The 18,060-nt window shown below is 44.6% G+C and overlaps 1 protein-coding gene across 2 annotated transcripts in view; it reads left to right on the plus strand.

Moving 5' to 3' along the window:
• The first annotated feature begins 454 nt into the window (after positions 1-454).
• LOC144608111 (integrin beta-1-B-like) overlaps positions 455-18,060 on the plus strand; it is a 72,857-nt gene continuing 55,251 nt past the window's right edge. Inside the window, exon 1 of one of the 2 annotated variants that reach the window (XM_078425458.1) lies at positions 455-990. The gene's annotated coding sequence lies outside the window, so the exon portion shown is untranslated. The remainder of the gene's footprint in view (positions 991-18,060) is intronic. The other variant, XM_078425467.1, reaches the window with a different exon arrangement.

Below are 18,060 nucleotides of genomic sequence, written 5' to 3' on the forward strand. Positions count from 1 at the left end.
CCCCCTTGCTCCCGGCGATGACATCACCCTTATCTCAGCGCCACGCCCACGCAGTGACGTGTAGGGTCTGGAATTCGATGCCGGCGGGCGCCACCGCCGCTCGGCCAGACTCGGGAACAATCGGCAAGCCGCCTTCGAGGAGGAGGAGGAGCCGGGAGCGACCACAGCAGCCACGGGCACTACCGCTGCTGCTGCCGCTCGGCCAGACTCGGGAACAATCGGCAAGCCGCCATCGGGGAGGAGGAGGAGCCGGGAGCCGCTGCAGCGACCACAGCTGCAAGGAGCAGTCGCGAGCCCAACCGCCGCCGCTCGGCCGCCGGACTCGTGAATCTTCGGGGAGGAGGAGGAGCCGGGTGGCGCTGGGGCGACCACAGCTCCCAAGGGCGCTGGTGCTGCGGCCGCCGGACTCGGGAATCTTCGGGGAGGGGGAGGGGGAGGGGGAGGAGGAGGAGGAGGAGCCGGGAGCCGCTGCAGCGACCACAGCTGCAAGGAGCAGTCGCGAGCCCAACCGCCGCCGCTCGGCCGCCCGACTCGGGAATCTTCGGGAAGGAGGAGGAGGAGCCGGAGGAGACGCTGCAGGAGGAGCAATCAGCGGTCGTGGACTCGGGAATCATCGCCATCCTTCTCCAGGGAGGAGCCGGGAGACGCTGCTGCTGCTGCTGCTGCAGCGGCCACACAGAGGAAAAAAAAAGTCAGGAGCAGTCATAGACAGGCGCTGCAACTGCCGCGACCCGGAGTAGGAGAAAGTCAAGCGCCGGTTGTAGGGGCGGGTGGAGGGTAGGTTTTATTTTTACGTTGTATTTTTTTATTTTATTTTTTAAAAAAAGAAAAGAAAAAAAGCGGGGATCGTTAAACGTGTGAGTGTGAGAAAGAGAGAGGGAGGGAGGGAGGGCGGGGACATCCATTGTGTGGATAACAATCCTCGCCGGGGCCGCAATTCGTCTGAGCGGCTGGAAATCTGCTCACTCGGGTTAACCCGCGTATAAAAAGGTAAGTGGGCCCCTCTCCTTCCTTCCCTCTCTCCCCCTCCCTTCCTCTCCCTCTCTCCCCCTCCCTTCCTCTCCCTCTCTCCCCCTCCCTTCCTCTCCCTCTCTCCCCCTCCCTTCCTCTCCCTCTCTCCCCCTCCCTTCCTCTCCCCCTTCCTTCCCTCTCTCCCCCTCCCCCCCTCCCTTCCTCTCCCCCCCTCCCTTCCTCCCTTCCTCTCCCCCCCTCCCTTCCTCTCCCCCCTCCCTTCCTCTCCCCCCTCCCTTCCTCTCCCCCCTCCCTTCCTCTCCCCCCCTTCCTCTCCCCCCCCTTCCTCTCTCCCCCCCCTTCCTCTCTCCCCCCCCTTCCTCTCTCCCCCCCTTCCTCTCTCCCCCCCTTCCTCTCTCCCCCCCTTCCTCTCTCCCCCCTTCCTCTCTCCCTCTCTCCCCCCCTTCCTCTCTCCCCCCCTTCCTCTCTTCCCCCCTTCCTCTCTTCCCCCCCCTTCCTCTCTTCCCCCCCCTTCCTCTCTCCCCCCCTTCCTCTCTACCCCCCTTCCTCTCTTCCCCCCCTTCCTCTCTTCCCCCCCCCTTCCTCTCTCCCCCCCCCTTCCTCTCTCCTCCCCCCCATCTCTCCCCCCTCCTCTCTCCCCCCCTTCCTCTCCCCCCCTTCCTCTCCCCCCCTTCCTCTCCCCCCTTCCTCTCCCCCTCCCCCCCCTCCTCCCCCCCCTCCTCTCCCCCCCCTTCCTCTCCCCCCCCTTCCTCTCCCCCCCCTCCTCTCCCCCCCCCCTCCTCTCCCCCCCCCCCTCCTCTCCCCCCCCCCCTCCTCTCCCCCCCCCCCTCCTCTCCCCCCCCCCCCTCCTCTCCCCCCCCTCCCCTCCTCTCCCCCCCCTCCTCTCCCCCCCCTCCTCTCCCCCCCCTCCTCTCCCCCCCCTCCTCTCCCCCCCCTCCTCTCCCCCCCCTCCTCTCCCCCCCCTCCTCTCTCCCCCCCCTCCTCTCCCCCCCCCCTCCTCTCCCCCCCCCCTCCTCTCCCCCCCCCTCCTCTCCCCCCCCCCTCCTCTCCCCCCCCTTCCTCTCCCCCCCCCCTCCTCTCCCCCCCCCCTCCTCTCCCCCCCCTTCCTCTCCCCCCCCCCTCCTCTCCCCCCCCCTTTCTCTCCCCCCCCCTTTCTCTCCTCCCCCTTCCTCCAGACACCACCGAGCCGAAGAGTCCTTCGGTGTTTTTCACCGACTCCATACTATCCTTGGGTCTGGGGGAGGGGAGAGGAAGAGTCATGCAAACAATCATCTCTCTCGCCTCTCCCTCTGACTGTCTTTTACCGCAGTAAGGACAGGAATGTGATTCATGCCCTATTTATGGGTGGGGGACGTGCTGCCACTTAAATGTACATCTTTTTGCATTTATATATATATACACACACACACACACACAGTGTGTGTGTGTGTGTGGGGGAGGAGGGTCGATTTTCTACGTCTCGACGAGGCCAATCTGCTCTCAACGCATTTTAGGAGCTTTAAGTTTTGTTTTAACAGTCGTTTGTACAATAATCTGAGCAAATTTGAGCTTTTTCCTCATGCTCCAATTCCAACTTTCCAGCTCGAAACTTGGAAGTTCCTTGTGAAAGAGTTTTAACTCGATCACTTGTTTCTATTCTGTGGAGGTATCTTCAGATATAACCTTGAGTTTTCGCAGTGGCAATTAAACAGCCGGGGAAAGCGGCACAGCTTTCTCTTGTGGCCTTGGGCGTGTATTTTATTTGCTTTTATCTTTTGTTCTTTAAAAAAAATGTAATGATGACTACTGCTTGTTGCCTTTGTAATCGTCTCGGCTTTAACTACACTTGATAGATTGATTCATTTTGAAGGTTTTTTGTATATTTTATATTGTTAAAAAAAGATTAACAATGGAATGCCCTATGCTGCGGGCGTCTTGTTTGATTCAAATATATATTTTAAAAGAAATTGCCATGTGAGGCCTTGTATAAATGATGACGTGACCTGTTTTTATCTCACAAATGGACAAATATGGAAAAGGGATTCAACGGATGAAGGTGTTAAAGCCTTTCCATTTAAAATAACAATTTAATGTGAAAGAAATAGGTTCTTGTTACTGTGGTTTGAGAAATTTACATACAAAATGAATCATAGAACTAATAAAAATAGCAGTAATTTACTTTCCCCATGACTATCTCCCCAGGAATCTAATCTAAACTCTTACCCTGCATATGCAAAAAAAAGTTTTGAAAAGAAAGATATGCATTTTTGTAGTGCTTTTACAGGGAATGTTCAAAAGTGTCATACTTAATTTTGGCTATCATTTATTAAACGCTACAAGTAAATTTTACAGACAGCAATGTGATAAGAGCAGGCATTCTACTACAGAACAGCACAGCATGGGACCAGACCCTTCGGCCCACAATGTCTTTGTTGAACATGATACCAGATTAAACGAGTGATCCATATCCCTCAATTGCTTGTGCTGATCTTAAAACCCTCAAACACCACTGTTCTATCTGCTTCCACTACTGCCCTTGGCAGTATGTTCCAGGCAACTACTCCTATGTTAAAGTAAACTTGCCCCATACATTCCCATTAAAGTTTCCATCTTTAAGCCATGGCCTTGTTTAGTTAGTGTCATTAAGAATAACAATCAGGATGTGAGAGAGAACCCTGCCCTGAAATAAGGGTTTGGGATCTTTTGTCGATGGCCTCAGATTAATTTTGCTTTCAAAACATTGCTAACACTGTAGCAATCTCTCAGTACTGTAGTTGAGCAATATCCAAGATGAGACATTGTAGAAAAGTGCAAATTCCTTCTGGAATGGCAAGACAGGCATCAGCATTGATTCTGCTACAGTAGGTCCTCCCTGGGTTACGAATGCCAAACTTACCAACACCCTGTACATATTAGCGAGCATGTGGGAAGCTGGTTGGATGGATGTGCTGACTGCTATGGGGCTGCAGGCGGCATCTTCCTGGAGGGAGCAAGCCATTTCTGCATGCCTTCTCAATCACTCGCACCCTTTCCCCACCACCCACGTTGTGACAATTGGGATTGGCCTAACTGGCAGAGCTGACAGTGCTGAGCAGATGCCCACTCTGAGTCCGTGAGGCCGACTGACGGCTGCTCTTCCTGCACCTGCTTGCTATCCTGTCACAGCCTTTTCTGTAGAGACACAAAAAGCTGGAGTAACTCAGCAGGTCAGACAGCATCTCTGGAGAAAAGGAATAGGTGATGTTTCAGATCGAGACCCTTCAGACTGAGTCGGGGAAAGAGAAACGAGAGACATAGACGGTGATGTAGCGAGACAGAACAAATGAATGAAAGATATGCAAAAAAGTAACGATGTTAAAGGAAACAGGCCATTGTTAGCTGCTTGTTAGGTGAGAACGAGTACAGACAATGAGATTCAACAAGACTACTTTGAAGCTGGTATGACTTGGGTGGGAGAGGGGCAGAGAGAGGGAATGCCGGGGTTACTTGAAGTTAGAGAAATCAATATTCATACCACTGAGTTGCAAGAAAATAATTGCAGACTGAAGAAGGGTCTCGACCCGAAACGTCACCCATTCCTTCTCTCCTGAGATGCTGCCTGACCTGCTGAGTTACTCCAGCATTTTGTGAAATAAATACCTTCCACTGAGTTGGAAGCGAAATATGAGATGCTGTTCTTCCAATTTGCATTTGGCCTCACTCTGACAATGGAGGAGACCTAGGACAGAAAGGTCAGTGTGGGAATGGGAATTAAAATGTTTAGCAACCGGGAGATCAGGTAGGTCCAGGCGGACTGAGCGAAGGTGTTCAGCGAAACGATTTCCCAGTGTACATTTGGTCTCGCCGATGTATAAGTTTCCACACCTTGAACAATGGATACAGTAAATGAGGTTGGAGGAGGTGCAAGTGAACCTCTGCCTAACCTGAAAGGGCTGTTGGTGTCCCTGAACAGAGTCGAGGGAGGAGGTATAGGGACAGGTGTTGCATCTCCTGCGGTTTTTCTGTGATTCTCTTTCACACACCATTTGTTTGTTTTTGACTTGTGAACTGTTTAGATTCCATAAAATTCTCAGTCATAACCTGGGAACATTGTATGGAGGAAATTTTTTACTAACCTATAATTACATATGCATCAGTTATATATCAATATGAAGAAGGGCCTCGACCCGAAATGTCACCTATTCCATTTCTCCAGTGATGTTGCCTGACCCGCTGAGTTACTTCAGCCTTTTGTGTCTCCTCAGTTATATAATAGTTGGACTTGGATAGTCAGCACCTTTCTGATTCGTGTAGTGCAGCTCATCAGCTTACTTTGTATTTAGTCAATAACCGTTAGAATGCTGTTTGGGGGAACGTCAATGGAACACTTTTAATCATGGATATGGATATGTAAATAAGCCATTGTGTGCAATAATCCAAAATTCCTTGAATTTCCCAGAAGATTGAGAAATTGCTAATGTTTCACCATGATGCAAGAAAGGAGAGAGTAGAAAGCAGGCAATTGTATTGGAATCCATTATTAAGGATAAAATGGTTGAGCGTTTATAAAGTCATAATGCAGCCAAGCAGAACCAATAGGGATTTATGAAATTAATATTGTTTTTAACAAATTTACTTTAAGCATGTAACACATGGGTTGGATAAATGGGAGTCAATAGCGGTGGTGATTTGGATTTCCAGAAGAAATTCAATAAGATGCCTTAAATATTATTGCACAAGTTACAAGTATAAGATTGAGGATACCTTGGTTATAAAGTTAGGGGTGTTTTAATACCTTACATAGCATAGGTGAGATTTGCTTGTTTGTGTTTAAGGAAGGACGTGAGGTAGTGCATAGAAGATTCACCTGGTTGATTCCTGGGATGAAGAGACTGATACATGAAAAGATGTTTAACTAGATCTATACTCTGCGTTTAGAAGAATGAAAGGTGATTTTATTGAAACCCGAGGGGAATTGACAGGATAGCTGTTGAGGATGATCCCTGATTTGGGATATTTTGAACCAGAAGGCATAATTTCCAAACAATGGCTTGTCTGTTTAAGACGGAGAGGAGGAGAAGGATTTCTTCTGAGGCTTATGACTGTTTGGAATTCCTGAGAGATGTAGAAGCAGAGCCATTGAATATATTGAAGACTTCGAAAGATGATTGAACTACAAAGGAATGCAAGGGTCTGTAGACAGAACACAGAAGTGGTGTTGAAGATGCGATTAGATCAGCCATGATCTTGTTGAATGGTTAAGCAGGCTGAAAGGCTAACTTCACATATTTTTGAAGTTTATTCATTGCCAGGTCCAAGATGTGCATTTTCTTGTTATTTATATAAAAAGTTATGATGGAAATTGCAGAATATCTAACAATTTTCAGTCATTTTGGGCCACTGGAGTGGGGGTGCAGGATTGGAGAACTGATACTGTAAAAGGAAAGGCGTAAATCATGTAATCACTTGCCATTTTGTTCAACCAGTGAGTGCCAAGTTATTGCAATCAGTTCTGAAACTTAGTTTGAGCCTTCATTAGAAAGACACAAACTTTCAATGATAGTCAGCATGGATTTGTCAAGGAAAGGTTATAAATGTACTAACTTAATTGACCAACATTGATTTCAGCAAGGCTTAGATAAGGACCCATATACAGACTGGCCAGAAAAGTAGGAGGCATTAAAGGGGCAGTGGGCAAATAGATTTGAATTTGGTTTTATACCTTGTTTTGTTGGCTGATACCAGTGGTTTTCTATAGGTCTCAGTACTTGGTCCAGTGCTTTTGTATTTGTTGATGATTTTGACAAATAGGGAAGGTATGATAGAGAGGTTGGTAGTTAATGCAAACATTGATTGGCTAGGAAGGGAGACATTTTTGATTCTGGAGGGGTTAGGTAGCCTGATCAGTCAGGCAAATTAAATCAGAGTGAGGTGATGTATTTGGAAGTGATAAAAGGGAATGAAATAGTCAATAAATGGAGGATATGGTGTAGAGATCACAAATTCTTGAAAATGACAAAACAAGACATGATGGTTAAAAAGGCATTCAATATAATATGTTTAAGGATAGAATTATATAGGCTTCAGCTTGAGTGTTGTGGAGAGCTCTGGTTTCCACATCAGAGGAAAGATGCGATTGCATTCAAGAGTACAAAGGAGATTGACAAAGAATATTGCAAAATGTAGATCATTGTAACTATCCAATAAAGATTGGACAGGCGGGTTATTTTCTGCTTGTACAAATGGCCTATGTTAAAGATGGCATCATAATATAGGATTGGTTGGTAAATCAGTTTTCCTTTATATAAATTGTGCATTGTGTGCTAACCATTTGGGAGGCAAATTTGAGTGAGTTCATTCATTTTGGGCACTTAGGTAAGAAGATTAGCTCCACGTACCAATCACCTTTATTTGCTATTTACTATCAGTTTTTTGGGAGTTTGGGAAATGCATATTTGCATACTTGTATTTCATAAAACTAGTGTTTTGTGCTGTGATGTGCAATTAAATGTTCACCTAAGATGTTTGTGAAAAGATTAAAGAAACATTTCACGCTAATATAAACAGAACAAAGATCAAAATTAATGTTTAAAGTATGATGGTGACACAGCAGTAGAGTTGCTGCCTGACAGTGCCTGTAGTGCTGGAGATCCGGGTTCCATCCCGACTACGGGTGCTGTCTGTACGGAGTTTGTACGTTCTCCCCGTGACCTGTGTGGGTTTTCTCCGAGATCTTTGGTTTCCTCCCACACTCCAAAGACGTACAGATTTGTAGGTTAACTGGCTTGGTATAAATGTAAAATTGGTCCTAGTGTGTGTAGGATAGTGTTAATGTGCGGGGATTGCTAGTCGGTGCAAAGGCCTGTTTCCATGCTGCATCTCTAAAACTAAAAACTTTGACGTGGCTATTATTTTTCTTTACCAAGGGGTATCTGTTTTTAGGTTAGGGTTTGATGGGTTATTGATATTGTATTTCCAGGGGTGTGTGCATGATATCTACTGTGCAATCTTTTAAATGAGATGTCATGCTGAGGTCCTATCTGGAACCTCCAGGTGGATCTCTTTTACAACGAAAATCCCGTAGTAATAATTAAAGGCATTATTCTTGCTGTACAGATGAATAATCCTTTAAACAGTCATGGAAAAGAATTCCAATTGGTTGTTCTTTGAATAACTACCAAAACTATGCTGTGTACAAATTGGCTGCTGCATACAGCAGTACTGCACAGGAACAGGTCCTTTAGCCCACAATATCTGTGTCAAACATGATGCCAAGATAAACTAATCATCTGCCTGCACAATCCATTTCTCCATTCCCTGCACATTTATGTGCCTATATAAAAGCCTCTTAAACATCACTATCGCATCTGCCTCCATCAACATCCCTGGCAACACGTTTCAAGCACCCACTACCCTATGTTCCACCCTGGGGGGAAAATTCTGACTGTCTACCCTATTATGCCCCTCATTACTTATATTTCATGTCTCCACTCAATCTCCAGTGTTCCAGAGAAAACAATCCCAAGTTTGTCCAACTTTAGCTAAAACCCCACAATCCAGGTAGCATTTTGGTTTTTAAAAAAACTTCCCTGTTTTGCAGCAATGACCACCTCAAGAAAAATGTACTTGGTTTTGAAGGAAGTAGTTTTTATAGCCTTGGGGCATCTCCCAGTAACCGATTAATTATAATTGCGATATCCTGAGATCATGGTGGAAAATAAGCACAAGAGACTGCAAATGCTAGAATCTCGCAAAAATGGAGTGTAGGCAGAGGAACTCAGCTGGCCAAACAGTATCTGTGAGGAGAAACACAGTCGGCATTTCAGGTCAAGACCCTTCATCTCGACTGAAAGTTGAGGGAGGAAGCCAGTAGCAAGAGGTTGGGGGTGGGGTGTGGCAAATGCTAGCAAACAATCGGTCCATACTGGTGAGAAGGAATTGATTGGTGGATAAGAGGTGGGGGATAATGTTTAGTGCCAGATGAAGTCCATCAAAGTCCAATTACAGGTATTCTGAGGGGGTCTCCGATGAGGTAGACAGAACGGTAGCTCAGGATTACTCAGGACCACTCTCTAGTTGTTGATAGGATGGTGCAGTTGTCTGATAATAGCTGGGGAAAAACTGTCCTGAATTTGGAAGTTGGTGCGTTTTCACACTTCTGTACCTCCTGCCTGATGGTCTGGAAGTGTGCTTCTGATCAGCTTCTGATGAGCTTGAAAGTATGTTCCTTCATTCATATTGCTGTCAGACTTGTCCTGGGATGAATTATTTTTTTCATTTCAGACATCTTTTAATTAATTTTATTTAAAAAATATATATCTATTAATTTGAGCATGGGCCATTCAATGATCCAGAACTCTAATACATTTGGGGAACTTAAATTCAGGAATCTGGTATTAAAGCTAAATTCTGTAATGATAACCATGAAACTGCCAAATGCTGTAAATGTGCACCTGGTTTACACCGGTCCTTTTTTCAGAAGGAAATCTGCCTTTCTTGTCTGGTCTAGCCTATACATAACTCCAGAGCAACTGACGTGTATAGATCTTGACTGTTTTTGCAATTTGGGATAATTAGGGATGGGCAATAAATGTCAACATTTCCAGTGAGGGTCACATCTTGTTAAATTAGTGTGGAAAACGTGGTATGTTATAAACTAGATTCAAACTTTCTAAGAATGTTGAGCAAATACTAAGTACTGGAGGAACTTGAGGGGTGAGGCGGGATCAGGCAGCATCTGTTGAGGGAATGAAGAGGCGATGTTTAGGGTTGGGACCCTTCTTCAGTCTGATTGCAGTATGAGGGAGAAAGCCAGAGAGTTGCGAGTGGGACAAAGCTGGTAAGGTTGATAGATGGATATAGGTGAGGGGTCTTTTTTTTTGTGTAAAATGTGTCAATGTGCTGTCCGCTTCCTCTTCAGATGCTGCCTCCAGCACGGTGTTTTGCTCAAGATTCTAGCATCTGCAGTTCCTTGTGTCTCTATCTAAGAATGTTGTTAGGTTTGCACATTTTTGAAGGCATGAATAGAAAATTAAAATATGTTCTGTCTATTACACCATTTAAATAATACTGTTTCATAGCAACCACAAAATCCTATCAAACTACCCCTTGCTCCTGTGGCTGTATTGGATTGCAGTTTGATAGGATAGGCGTTCTTGTGGATCGCGAGGAGCAGAAAACTTATGATCTTCCGTTTAAAGCATTGTAATATTTTAGTGTGCATGAAGCTCAGTTTATTTGATTGGGTTGGACTGGATAATGCAAGTGTGGCAGTGTGTAGAATCTGTCTCAAGTTTCTCACAGGTATGTCTGCATACATAGAAAACAAACCTGTGCTTGCATCCTCTCCAGTAATATCTATGCTATCCACGACCTGGTGCTGATATATTTTTTGTCATAAAGATTTCAAATTAGGACAAAAATGACAAATTTTGGGGGGTAAATCATTCTAATTGCTTCTAGAATAAGTATTAAAAAAACGAGCCAACTTCAGCAATATATGGAAAGTAGAATTGAAAGCTGGAATGTGCGGCCACATAGCATTAGAATAATGGAGCATAATGGTTTAAGTGGAGTCAACCCTTTACGACATGTTTAAACAAGTAACATTGCTAACAAAGCATGAAGACGCTAATTTTGCCTGAAGTAAAATGTGGCAACGCAACTTTGTTGGAAGTTATTACATTTCTCACATTCGGCTACCCTTTGTATTGTGTTTGGTATTAGATACCAATTCTCAGACTGCAACTGATGTAAATACAAATTGCTGTTGGATGTGGAGGCTGGCGAGGTGAAAAGTGAGAACGCTCAATGACTATCCCTGTTCTGTTTATCGGGAGGTGGGTTGAGAGCAGCAGTGTGGGAAATGGAGGTCGTGTGGGTGAAGGCTCTAATCACACTGACACGGAAACCCTGTTTTCTGCAGAAAGAGGACAAATGGTGTGAAACAATGCAGTTTGATAACTGATCCCAGTTAAAACATAGAAAATTGCAGCCCAGAGACAGGCCTTTGTGCCCACAATGCCTGTGTTGTGCAGAATGCCAAGTCAAACTAATCTCATCTGCCTGCACATGATCCATATCCTCTCCCTCCATTCCCTCCATGCTACATGCATATCTTAAAAAACACTCAAATCCCAGTATCGCCTCTGTTTCACCGCCACCTCTGGCAATGTGTTCCAGACACCCACCACGTTCTGCATAATAAACTTGCCGTCTTCAAAAGGAAAGTAAAGTAAATAATTACTGCACATGATGTAGACAGTTGGATGGGTTAGAAGCAAACAATTCTGTTATAACGTGAGTTACCTTGTATTATAGATAATCACATTATGAAACCAATGGGCTTAGAGTTTCAGACTTGCAATGACAAACTTCCCTGCAATATTTTCAAAAATAAAAGACTCTTTAATAGCTATAAGTTTACTTCTGCAAGTTTATTTTTTTTTAAAAGGCTGTAGGTGACATTGTAGAGCATCATTGCACAAATGTCAATAGAAGCAATTGTCAATTCCAATGGCTACCTGGGGTGAAGCAGACAGAATGTATTAAGAGACAATGGTATCTGATTACCGCAGGGAGTTTATATCAGAAAGTCTTTTTCCTAGATTTTCTTTGTCCCGAAGACAGCCTTTTTTTCCTGATTGTCACTTTCCAAAAGTGACTTTTAAGTGGTTCTCCACTTCCTGATCAAAATTGCATTATGACAAATTTGGCCAGCGTAATACAATTAGCGTTTATTTGATTCTCTCAATTATATCCAATTCCTACAATGGAAACACTCATAGCAGAGCTACCTGGGCAGCGTTCTGAGGACTAAAATAAATGTTTGGCTTCTCCTTCGAAAACATACTTCATCTTTTGGCTTTAATTTACTTTTCCTTGAATGTTGTTACCTATATAATATACAAATATGTTTTATATTTTGGAATTTTAAGCATTTCAATTCGAGATGCATCTGATGCATGTCGGAGAGTATTTACTTCATAATGTTCTGGCCTAACATAAAAGTGACATTACTAGTCAAGTCAAGTCAATTTTATTTGTATAGCACATTTAAAAACAACCCACGTTGACCAAAGTGCTGTACATCTGATTGGGTTCCAATGGGAAGAAAAAAAATGAAACATACAGTAGCACGCAAACAGTTCACAGCGCCTCCTCAATGAGCCTCAAACGCTAGGGAGTAGAAATAGGTTTTGAGCCTGGACTTAAAAGAGTCGATGGAGGGGGCAGTTCTGATGGGGAGAGGGATGCTGTTCCACAGTCTAGGAGCTGCAACTGCAAAAGCGCGGTCACCCCTGAGCTTAAGCCTAGACCGCGGGATAGTGAGTAGCCCCAAGTCGGCCGACCTGAGGGACCTGGAGTTAGAGAGGGGGGTTAGAAGATTTTTGATGTAGGGGGGGGAGTGTCCATTTAGGGCTTTATACGTGAATAGGAGGAGCTTGAAGTTGATTCTGTACCGTACAGGGAGCCAGTGGAGAGAGGCCAGAATCGGGGTGATGTGGTCCCTTTTACGGGTACCCGTCAGGAGTCTCGCTGCGGCGTTTTGGACCAGTTGCAGGCGGGACAGGGAAGATTGGCTGATCCCAGTGTATAGGGAGTTGCAGTAGTCTAGGCGGGAGGAAATGAAAGCGTGAATGATTTTTTCTGTGTCGTCGAATTGGAGGAAAGGTTTGATTTTAGCTATGGTTCGAAGTTGGAAGAAGCTGGCTTTTACCACAGCGTTGACTTGCTTATCAAATTTTAATGCAGAGTCAAATATCATGCCGAGGTTTTTGACTAGGCAGGATAGACTTCCAAGACTGCCTGTTATCAATTTGATGGAGTCGGGGGGCCCGAATAGGATGACCTCTGACTTGCTCTCATTTAATTGGAGGAAGTTCTGTGCCATCCAACATTTTATGTCCTCAAGGCAGTGTGAGAGGCTGTTTAAATTTGACTGGTTGTTGGGTTTCAGGGGGAGGTAAAGCTGAGTGTCATCGGCATAGCAGTGGAAAGAAATGCCGTGCCTTTGAATGATTTGGCCAAGGGGGAGCATGTATAGAGAGAAGAGAATGGGGCCTAGGATGGAGCCTTGTGGAACTCCGCAGGAGAGGCTAGCTGGAGCAGAGGAATAACTGCCTATGTTGATGCCGAAACTCCTATCTTTGAGGTACGAAGCGAACCAGCGCAGGGCAGTGCCATCAATGCCAACCGCGTACCGGAGACGGTCAATAAGGATGGTGTGGTCCACTGTATCGAACGCTGCGCTGAGGTCGAGAAGGAGCAGGATTGCACAGTCGCCGGTGTCAATGGCGAGAAGCAGGTCGTTGTGTACCTTCAACAAGGCAGACTCTGTGCTGTGGTGGGCTCTGAAACCTGACTGGAAACTTTCCAGGATGGTGTTTTGGTGCAGGTAGGGCACTAATTGGTTTAGAATTGCCTTTTCAAGGACTTTTGACAGGAATGGCAGTTTGGAAATGGGTCTGTAGTTGCTAGGCAAGGTGGGGTCTAGGTTAGGTCCTGTCCTGGACTTGTCCTGGATCATGGGATTACAATCAAAACCATACACGAGCATAGTTATTTGGGAAATTGACAAGCAGAAAACAAAAAGCTGTCTTGCAGAATAAAAGCTGTCAAGGGACAAAAAGTTGTTTGATTGTAATCATGTTTGTACCTGGATAACAGGCAAAACAATGACGAAGGGTCTGAAGAAGGGTCTCGACCTGAAACGTCACCCATTCCTTCTCTCCCGAGATGCTGCCTGACCTGCTGAGTTACTCCAGGCAAAAACAATGTTGTATTTTGTAACACTGTATCCGGGTATCCCTGACAGTAATAAACCAATACCAACACCATTTCATAGAATCAAGTGTGAGTGGGGCAACATCTAAGAAATAGCATTGAAATGCAAAAGGAAGTGGACCTCTCCAAGCTAAAAATAGTCAATTGGAGAAAGATTATTTCTTATGGAATGAGATGTATTATGTGGCCCTGGTACGGTACGGTATGGGCGGCACGGTAGCGCAGCGGTAGAGTTGCTGCTTTACAGCGAATGCAGCGCCGGAGACTCGGGTTCGATCCTGACTACGGGTGCTGCACTGTAAGGAGTTTGTACGTTCTCCCCGTGACCTGCGTGGGTTTTCTCCGAGATCTTCGGTTTCCTCCCACACTCCAAAGACGTACAGGTATGTAGGTTAATTGGCTGGGTAAATGTGAAAAATTGTCCCTAGTGGGTGTAGGATAGTGTTAATGTGCGGGGATCACTGGGCGGCACGGACTTGGAGGGCCGAAAAGGCCTGTTTCCGGCTGTATATATATGATATGATATGATATGATATAAATGGAAACAAGTGCTTGATAGGTAAAACAGTAATGAACACTGGGCGGTGTTTGAGGGGAAGATCTTTCAGCTAGTGCAGAAGCATTTCCATGAGGGAAAGGCAGGGAAACTAAAGAATATTAAGATGAATTAAAGATCACAAAGTGACACACTGGTAGAGCTGCTTATTCATAGCGCCAGAAACCTCTGGTGCAGTGTGTGTGGAGTTTGCATGTTTCCCATGGGGCGACATTTCATCTCGTTTCATCCCACGTCTCAAAGAAGTGCAGGTCTGCAGGTTAATTAGCCTGTACAAAATGCCCCTAGTGTGGAGAGAGGGGGGATATGAAAGTGGAATAATATGTAAATAGATTGGATGGTCAGTGTGGGCCGCAGGCCCGTTTCCCTGCTGTATCTTTCAATCTATATAATTAGATCGGGTTACTTACAAGTGAGAATTGGGTTCAATAGAGAACGTTCAGATGGGAAGTATAAAAAATCAGAAATAAAGCACAGGAAAGAATGGTCGCAAGCAGAAAATAATCTAAAAAATATCAGTAAGCAGGTGCACAAGAAAAGGTTTGTAAGAGGAGATATGGTACTGATCAGTGGCCAAAAAGAAAATGTGTTTATTAGGCAGATGTTCTGGCTGAGGTACTAAAACAGTATTTTACATAGTTTATTTCCAGGGAAGTTATTGCTGCTGCTGCTGGCAAAGGAAGATACAGTTAACATGAATGGACTAAAAATTGAAAACAAGATACGAGAAAGGCAAACAGCTCATAGTTTGGATAAATCGCACAGTCACAATACCTTAATGAGGAAAGTAAGGGCAGAAATTGTAAATTCCTTCATCATAATCTTCCAAACAGTTTCAGATGTTTGAATTCTGGAATTCTAAATTGTTTAGAAGTGTTTAGGCAATGACAGAACAGGAAGAAGGGAGATCCATGGAAGAGAAGTTAAGAGCGGAGAAGAGGATTTGGGTAATTTTATGGTCCATTGCATCAAAAGTTGCAGTAAAGTCTATGGATATCGTTAAGGCAGAGTTGAATGGATTATTTCAGCACAGGGTGAAACATTACCAGGGATTGTCCGGACTGTCAAAGCAGCCACAGCCAGACATAAAAACAGCTTTTTTTCCCACGAGTGATAGTTCTACTCAATAACCAAAGTCTGTAGTCTCTTTTTTGCTCTGGTTTATTTTCACCCACATGTTTAGACCGTAATGGTGTACCCTTATTGTTTTGATGTGTTTATGCTTTATGCTTAATTGTTAAGTATGTTTTTGTGTTGCCATTTGTGAGCGGAGCACCAAGGCACATTCCTTGTATCTGCATACTTGGCCAATAAACTTATTCATTCATTCATTAGTACGAATGTAGAGCTGAGTTTACAATCTTATTACAATTTAGTTAACAATTACTATTGAATGTTGGACGAGGCTTAAAGTGCTGAATTGTGTAGTCCTATTTGATATATTCATGGATAAATAAAATATAAAGACAATATTTGGCGGGCCAAGCAACTGCTGATGAGAGATTACCTTTAATCAGAAATGGAAAAAGTTTTAAGCAAGTACAGAGGAAGCAAAAGTTAATGGGGAGGAAATAATGAGAGTTGTCGAATAAAATAAAGAAATTAAAGTGTGAAGCAATGTGATAAACCAAGTGTGTAATAGGTGGGTCTTGAAATAGGTGGTGAGGGCAGGATACAGGAGAGGCTGGATTGCACAATTGATTGGGCTGCATCCACAATTCTGCAATTTCTGAAGAAGGGTGTCGACCCGAAACATCACCGACTCCTTCTCTCCATTGATGCTGCCTGTCCCGCTGTGTTACTCCAGCTTTTTGTCTATCTGCAATGTCTTGTGGTTTTGCAGAGGAGTTGCCAAGCCGTACTGTGATGCATTCGAATAGGATGCTTTCTATGGCTCATCTGTAGTCATTAGAGACATGCCGGACTTCCTGTTACAGCTTAAAAATTGTCTGAAAACTGTATCATAGTAGAAGAATAAATTTTACAAATAATAAAACTCTTGCAGTATATTTTTTCACTTAATTTAACTGAATATACGTATTCAAACCCGACAATCACCCTTTTTGGGTGTGAAAGTTATAGATGTATTGAACTTGCACTTATCAACTTCAGTCATCAACAGTTTTGTTTGTTCTGAATTACACCTACAAACCAGATCCACTATTTTTTTGCACCTTATACATGGGGTAGTCATTTTAGAATGAATTTCCATAATTCCAGTTACTTTTACTGACATTACTTTCCAGAAAAAGCTAATTCCACGTCCTTGTTATTTGGAAAATGTTACTCAAGACAGCTGTGAATCATTGAATCTGGCCCTCTAATTCCCATGTTAGACATTTCTGTGAGGAATGTAGATTTTTTTTTTACTGGAGAGAGAAAAAAACAACTTGCCTACTGGGTAGATCACTTAACAGTATTCAAACATTTTTTTAGAGCATACATGGGAGGAGGCATTGCGATTCCTTTAGAATTCCTTAATTGAAAGAAATTATAACGAGTTTTATCTTGTCCCCATTTTCCTGCCTTTCCTCATGACCTCCAGTATCCCACGACCGTCAGTGATTCAGCCTCCATGTGTCTCGTTAGAGAATTCCCAACATTCATAACTCTCATGAGATCCCCTCTTGCATCAGTATTAAATGGGAACGCTTTAACCCTTTATTCTGAAAGTGCCATCAGGTTCTCCCATTTCTTGATCTCCCTGTCTCTGTCGCAGGGGACAGACTATCGACTGACGAATATTATAAACCTACTGACTCCCGCAATTATCTGGACTACACTTCCTCCCATCCTGCATCTTGAAAAGACGCTGTTCCTTACTTTAAGTTCCTCCCACTCTGCCGCATTCACACCCAACATGAAGCTTTCTGTTCTATGACATCTGAGATGTCCTCTTTATTTAGTAAATGTGGTTTTTTTCCCACTATCATAGATAAATCCCTCATTGGAGTCACCTGTGTCCGTGCTCTCCCTACCCTTCCCCACAAACAGAACTAGGATAGAGTTCCCCTGGTCTTCATCATTCATCTCACCATCCTCCCCATCGTCTCCCCTTTCCACCTTCCACAGAGACCGCTCTCTCCACAGCTCCTTGGTTCACTCCCTTCCCACCCCTTCATCGGGTATTTTCCCCTGCAACCACATGGGATGTAACACCTGTTCCTATACCTCCTTCCTCGCCTCCATCCAGGAACCCTAGCAGTTTTTCTAGGTGAGACAGAGGTTCATGTGCACCTTCTCCAACCTCGCATACCGCAAACAGCGTTCTCTAGGTGGCCTCCTGGACATCAGCAAGACCAAGCATAGACTCGGTGAGCTTTTCGCTGAACACGTGCTCAGTCTGCGAAGGCCTACTGGATCTCCCAAACCGTTTTAACTTATTTTCCCATTCTCGTACTGACCCTTCTGTTCTACACCACCTCCAATGCCAGAGTGAGGCCGCAAGCAAACTGGAAGAATAGCACCCCTTATTCCACTTGGGTAGCTTACCACCCAACGGTATGAACATTGAATTTTCCAATTTTAGGTAACCTCTAACAAGCCCTTCCCTTCCTCACCCACACGTCACTTGGACTTCCACCTATTTCTCCCTTCCCTCTTCCTTCCTCTGGCATCATAATTTACAACTTTTCCACCAGTCTGTTTCATACCTGCTTTTATCTCTGGCCTTTCATCTAACCGTCTGCCTATCAAAAGCCTCCCTCGTCTGTGTCCACCTATAACCTGTCAAGCTGTGTTGTCTCTCTCGGCTTTCTTTGCCACCCCCTTGCAATCAGTCTGAAGAA

Source organism: Rhinoraja longicauda, chromosome 2, assembly GCF_053455715.1.
Source record: "Rhinoraja longicauda isolate Sanriku21f chromosome 2, sRhiLon1.1, whole genome shotgun sequence".
NCBI lineage: Eukaryota > Metazoa > Chordata > Chondrichthyes > Rajiformes > Arhynchobatidae > Rhinoraja > Rhinoraja longicauda.